Here is a 7,307-nt window from a genome sequence, read left to right on the forward strand (position 1 = left end):
AGTCCTTCCAATGAACACCCAGGGCTGATCCCTTCATAATGGACTCGTTGGATCTCCTTGCAGTCCAAGGGACTCTCAAGAGTCTTCTCCAACACCACAGTTCAAAAGCATCAGTTCTTCAGTGCTCAGCTTTCTTTATAGTCCAACTCTCACATCCATACATGACTACTGCAAAAACCACAGCCTTGATTAGACGGACCTTTGTTGGCAATGTAATGTCTCTGCTTTTGAATATGCTATCTAGGTTGGTCATAAATTTCCTTCCAAGGAGTAAGTCTTTTAACTTCTTGGCTGCAATCACCATCTGCAGTGATTTTGGAGCCCAGAAAATAAAGTCAGCCACTGTTTCCACTCTTTCCCCATCTATTTTCTATGAAGTGATGGGGCTGGATGCCATGATCTTCATTTTCTGAATGTTGAGCTTTAAGCCAACTTTTTTACTCTCCTCTTTCACTTTCATCAAGAGGCTCTTTAGTTCTTCTTCTTCACTTTCTGCCTTAAGGGTGGTGTCATCTGCATATCTGAGGTTATTGGTATTTCTCCTGGCAATCTTGATTCCAGCTTGTGCTTCTTCCAGCCTAGCATTTCTCATGATGTACTCTGCATATAAATTAAATAAGTAGGGTGACAATATACAGCCTTGACATACTCCTTTTCCTCTTTGGAACCAGTCTGTTGTTCCATGTCCAGTTCTAACTGTTGCTTCCTGACCTTCATACAGATTTCTCAGGAGGCAGATCAGGTGGCCTGGTATTCCCATCTCTTTAAGAATTTTCCAGTTTGTGGTGATCAGCACAGTCAAAGGCCTTGGCATAGTCAATAAAGCAGAAACAGATGTTTTTCTGGAATTCTCTTGCTTTTTCGATGATCCAGTAGATGTTGGCAGTTTGATCTCTGGTTGGAAGTTCACGGTTAACATATTACTGAAGCCTTGAGCATTAGCTTACTAGTGTGTGAGATGAGTGCAACTGTGCGGTAGTTTGAGCATTCTTAAGCATTGCCTTTCTTTGGGATTGGAATGAAAACTGACCTTTTCCAGTCCTATGGCCACTGCTGATTTTCCAAATTTGCTGACATATTGAGTGCAGCACTTTTGCAGCATCATCTTTCAGGATTTGAAATAGCTCAACTGGAATTCCATCACTTCCATATATATTTTTAATCATAGCTAAGTTACAAAGACCAAAATGTTTCTTCCCTATCCACTCCAAAGAAGAGGGCATACCTGGGGATACTTCCTGGACAATGGATTACGTTTTTATTATAAAGCTACATGTGCTCTTTTCCTTGCTTTAAGATAATCATGGGTAAATATTTCAGGATATTACTCCATTATGAAATGTTTCTTATCAGTGAATCCATAATACTCCAGCCAAGAGTGAACTCACTAATATGGAAACTTTTTATTTTCTGTTTCCCCATTTCTAGAAAGCTAAAAAAAATAAAATAATCAGACTGGCCAGACTTCTTCTGCTTGAGACTAATTATGTCATTTGTGTATTGATATATGGGGCTTCCCAGGTGGCACTGATGGTAAAGAGCCTGCCTGGCAATGTAGGAGATGCTGGAGATGCAGGTTCGATCCCTGGGTTGGGAAGATCCCCTGGAGAAGGAAATGGCACCCACTCCAGTATGCTCCCCTGGAGAATCCCATGGACAGAGGAGCCTGGCGGCTGCAGTCCATAAGATCACAAAGAGTTGGACATGACTGAAATGACTGAGCATGCATATAGAAGACATTAATCTATAGAAGAATAAAAGTATAGTAACATTTTCTAGAAGGTCCTTTATGTACTGTCTGTAGGGATTTTTACAGGGCTCTACATTCTGTCATCCCTTCTGTTGTGGATGATTAGTGGAATCAGGGTGTCTATTTTGAAAACCAGATCATCTCTGAGTCATCCTAATTTTCTATAAATGGCCTCACCCATAACATAGTTATTCAGGTCGAAAACAATAGGGCTTACTTTAAGTATCCTTTTTTTCTTTGTTTCGCACATTCCATACAAGTGTTAATACCGTCACTTTTAATTCCAAAATGTGTCTGGGTCTATCCATTTCTTTGCATTGACCACTTCAGTAGTCAAAGCGAAGACAATCTCTTGCACCATTCTCCTATCTGGGTTTCTGCTTTCACTTTTTATAATCCCATTTCCATGCCAGAACCAGAGAGATCTTTTATTTTATTTTATTTTTTTTAAATTTTTAGGTTTTTATTTTTTAAATTTTAAAATCTTTAATTCTTACATGCATTCCCAAACAATGTAAGCTATATCATGTCATTCTTTACCTTTAGATCCTTTCAGTCACCTCCTCTTTGATGTAAAGTGAACCTGAGCTCCTTATCCTGGTTGAAAAGGACTTGTGTAGTATGGTCTCTGCCCAACTCTCCACAGCATATTGTCACGCCCAGCCTCTTCTGCTGTGGTCTATGTATCCTTATCATTTCTAGCCCATTGATTTAGTGCAGCAGAACAACAAACACAAGCTTTTCCTTAGACCTTAATGGAGTTTGTTCTTATCTTGGTGACTTCATATAGGAACTCAAGTATCACTCCATCCATTCTATGGATGATGTTCAGTGTTCCATCCATTTTACGTTCTGTTGTGTCGTCTCTTTCTCTTCTTTATTTCTACTCACTTACATTTCTTCTATACCATCAAGTCTTTGGAGAAACATATCCCTCATATTCCCTGTCCTATTTACTGCGGTATTCTTAGCACTCAGATTAGTGGCAAATCTTAGGCATGCATTTGTAAAATAAATAGGGATATTATAAGTTTTGTCATATGGAGAATTTCATATGGTAAAAAGCACTAGCAGTAAAGTCCTTTGAGAGATTTATCCCAGCAGCACAATTCATTTTTAAGTGCCTGGACCTGACCTGATCTTACTTATTAATGCTCTCAGTGTACTGACCTGCTCTGTTCAAGATTCACTCTAACACTGTCGCTAGCAGGATACTGAACTTTGGCAGGGTTAGATTTATTTCTCTGAACTTTCATAGAACTGCCTATTCACCTTTTCCACAGCATAGACAAATCCAATGTTTTATTATTCATTTGTTTCTGTAATTTATCCAATTAGACTCTATGTCTTGGAAAGGCAAGGCAAGTGCTCTATGACTATAGGATCTAACACATATTTTGTAAATTTATGAAGATATATATATATATATATTTAAGCTTATTTGCAATATAGTTATTTGTATCTCTGTCCTTGAACCTAGATAATCCATTCATCCATGCAACAACTAGATGTGACCAGTATGGAATAGTTCTCAAACTTTAGAGGCTGAATTATAGAAAATCAGAAAAAAAAAAAATTGGTGAAGTGATAATGAGTGAATGCACAGATTAGAGAGAGAAGGATGCTGGTGACTCTGGTTGTGTTCAGTTAGACCATGGTTGTCAAACCCTGGCTCATTTTTATAAGGAGTCACAGAGTGGTCCTGGATATTTTTGCATGCACAGAGGAGATCTGAAGAATTCAGATTTACCCTCAGTGACCTTTCATTTTATTTTCTTGTCTGAATCTCTGCATTTGTTGAAACTTTTGTTTTCTACAGTTTTCCTCCTCAGACAGCATTCTGTGCTATTCCTTCTGACAACCCTTCTTCTGTCATCTGTGGATAATAATAGAGGCATCTATGATTGACTAATAAAGAAACCTGTGAGAGATAATACTTCCCCTCAAAATGTATATCATATGATGGCAGGTAACTCGAGTTAGGGGAAGAGGAAACCAAACACCAGTTCCTCCAGCAAATGCCTACTAGCCTTGCAACCCAGATGGAACTACTACAAATAAAAGAGAAGAGAGCATGCACCAAAATCACAACTTCCCAGAACTGGTAATGAGCTAGAAGACCAGAGTTTGATTGCTGCCTCTTTCACTTATTAGGTGTGTAATTTAACCAAGAAAAATCCCTTAAGACTTCACTGAAGCTCGTTTTGCTTGTCCCCAAAACATGCTGCCATTTAGGCAAACATAGAACTCCTATAAGCTTGAGATGCCATGAAGATGTCAGTAGCCTATCAATGTGATCTTTTAATTGTTTCCCCCTCTTAGTGTTGGTTTTGAAAAGCTTCAGTTACTGTTGCCACCAATCCTTTGGTCTCATCTTATTTGAAAACTTCTCCTTGTAGACTTTCCATTTAGAGTCACATTTTCCCTCGTCAGTTCTTCCCATATCGCTGTGTATAACTCGGTTACTATTTCTTGTCATTACAAGCCTCGTTATAATCACAGAAAGTGTTTTTTTAGTTAAAAGTCCTGGGCTTTACCTTTGCAGCAAACATGAATGGACTTAGAGAATGTTATACCAAGTGAAGTAAGTCAGACAGAGAAGGAGAAATATCATATGACATCTCTTATGTGTGGAATATAAAAAGAAATGATACAAATGAGGTTGCTTACAAAACAGATACAGAGTCACAGACTTAGAAAACGGATTTATGGTTGCCCAGGGTAATGGTGGAGGGAAAGGGTAGTGAGGGAGTTTGGGATGGGCACATACACACTGCTATATTTAAAATGGGTAACCAACAAGTACCTACTCTATAGCACATGAAACTCCGTTCAGTGTTATGTGTCAGCATGGATGGGAAGTGAGTTTGAGGGGAGAATGGATACATTTATATATATCTCCAAGTCCCTTTGCTGTTCACCTGGAACTATTACATTGTTTGTTAATCGGCTATACCCCAATACAAAATAAAATACATAAATAAAAGGGATATAACAATTTAAAAGAGGACAGAAAGGCACAGGCTTTAGTGTCAGACCAACCTAGGTTTAAAGCTAGATGCAAATAACTGTTTACAAGGCCATGCTTCAAAAATTAGCTTAGTTCATTTTTTTATACATAAAGTAAATAAATATATAAAATTTTAAACTATGCATTTTAAAGTAAATCATTTGGCAATTTTTTTATAAATAAATCGTTTGGCGATGCCATCTCATATAATCTTTCCGTATTAGCTACATAGCCCAGTTATTGAGCAGCATGATGCTCAGTGTTCGTAGGAGACACATTTCTCTTTCCGTTTAGATAGACCATCAAATCAGGGGGATTTTAAATGGCATGACCTCTGTAATTCTAGCATTGGGTGGAAAATACTGGGACTAGAATATGTTTAATGTCAAAAGTACATCAGATAAACAATAACAACAAAAATTACACGAGGTGATATACAGATGTGTGTTGACTAAGTAGAAAATAATGAAAATAAACCCTAGTACAGATAGAATAATCATCATAAAGAGCAACAACTACAGTGACAATAATACATGCCGCACCATTTGGCCGATTGAGTAACTTTGCAAAGGTGCTTTGTATAGCAAAAGACAAAGTATTGGAATAGAGGAAAATTTAAAAGTACATTGAAAACTACATTTCTTGTGAAATACGTTCTACAGTTATTGTCTCCACAGAAACACAATGTAAAAAATATCTAATCCAACTTCACAATGTTATGCATTTCATTCTAATGTCAGGTACCACGGTCATTATTTTGTTCTTAAATAAAAACCAGCCTTTAAAATCCTTTACCTTCAGTACAATTTCTTTCAAATTTAGGCTCAGAAAAACAAAAAGCCACCGCTCCAGGTTTTTGGTAGTATGTGATTCTGAGAAGAAAAGTTGCAAATATAAACTTATTTCTAAAAACTTGAAGATATCTGTGTGTATAAATATATATGTGTGAATATATACAGTCTTTTGATGTTGATATTTATGTTTAAATTGTGCATTTATATAGCTTTTATAGTGATGCTCACTGTCACCTTATTTTTTGACTGACAATGATGGGATTTCAGTCATGCTCAGCCTTTCCAACAGTGCCAGTGATGGGATTTTTTGAAATCTTATTACGGGTTGCACTGCCTTGATCTCAGATGGAACTTTCAATCAAAAAGGCAATCAGAAGGTTATACATTCGTGAGATTCCCTGCAAAGGCAGTGATCGCATAATACAACTTGTTGGAAAGGCCTACTGCCTCCAGTCCTTATGTGGCTATAAAGAGTAATCGGCTACTTAGCTCTCAGCACTTGCTTTTCATTCTCCAAAATACAGCATAGCCCAGAACTCTGTTGGGTCTCAGTGTGGAATCTGGCTGCTCCTAGGAGATTTCCAAGTTTCACACAGAGACTTGTCTTACTTTAAGCATCTGATTAAGCAAACTCTCCCAAAGACACATTTGGCTCTTTCTAAGCATTCTTGTTTCACTAGTGATGTCAGTGAATCTAAGTTTTATTTTATATACATATGAACACTCACCCACACACTTCTGCAAGACACTTTTACTGTAAAGTTTATTTCCTAGAAATAGCAATTCTGCATGGCACTGCTACCCACCCCAGTATTCTTGGGCTTCACTTATGGCTCAGCTGTAAAGAATCCGCCTGCAATGCGGGAGACCTGGGTTCAGTCCCTGGGTTGGGAAGATTCCCTTAAGAAGGGAAAGGCTACCCACTCCAGTATTCTGGCCAGGAAAATTCCATGGACTGTATAGTCCATGGGTTCGCAAAGAGTCGGACACGACTTAGCGACTTTAAATGTAATAAATGGCAATTCTAACACTTGGATTTTATTTCTAGCATTTTTTTAATCATCCTATTATTAATATAAACTTTTAAGTCTTATTACAGTACACATAAAATATTATTATAAAGAATTGCCTCAATACTCTTTAGTGTACATGTATGGATATTTAAAAGAAATTTCTGCAATTTTATTTGACCAAATAGTGAACAAGGTTGAGGCTGAATTGATCCTATGTGGTGTCCAGTCACCCAGGGATGCCTCAGTTCCCAGGCAGGAACCTTGGATTGTGAAGTAGGCAAAGGGAGATAATTTTGTCTCACTGGTTCTTCTCCAGTATTTAGAGAACCTTGGGTGGGATAAATTTAAAGAAAGGGGGAAAAAATCTAATGCTTGGAACACAGTAAAGATCTATAGACACATTAAAATGCCTATGGACTGAATAAGCATTTCATTTGCAAAATAACTGTACATGTATATGTAAGACATATGTCAGTATTGCTGCGATAGAAAAACTTTGGGGTAGATAGAACTTTGTTGTTCAGTCTCTAAGTTATGTCTGATTCTTAGTGACCTCATGAACTGCAGCACTACAGGCTTCCCTATCCTTCACCATTTCCTGGAGTTTGTTCAAACTCATGTCCTTTGAGTTGGTGGTACCATCCAACCATGTCATCCTCTGTCACCCCCTTCTCCTCTTGCCCTCAATCTTTTCCAGCATCAGGGTTTTTCCAATGAGTCAGCTTTTTGCCAACAGTATT

This window comes from Ovis canadensis, chromosome 14 (genome assembly GCF_042477335.2).
Source record: "Ovis canadensis isolate MfBH-ARS-UI-01 breed Bighorn chromosome 14, ARS-UI_OviCan_v2, whole genome shotgun sequence".
Lineage (NCBI taxonomy): Eukaryota > Metazoa > Chordata > Mammalia > Artiodactyla > Bovidae > Ovis > Ovis canadensis.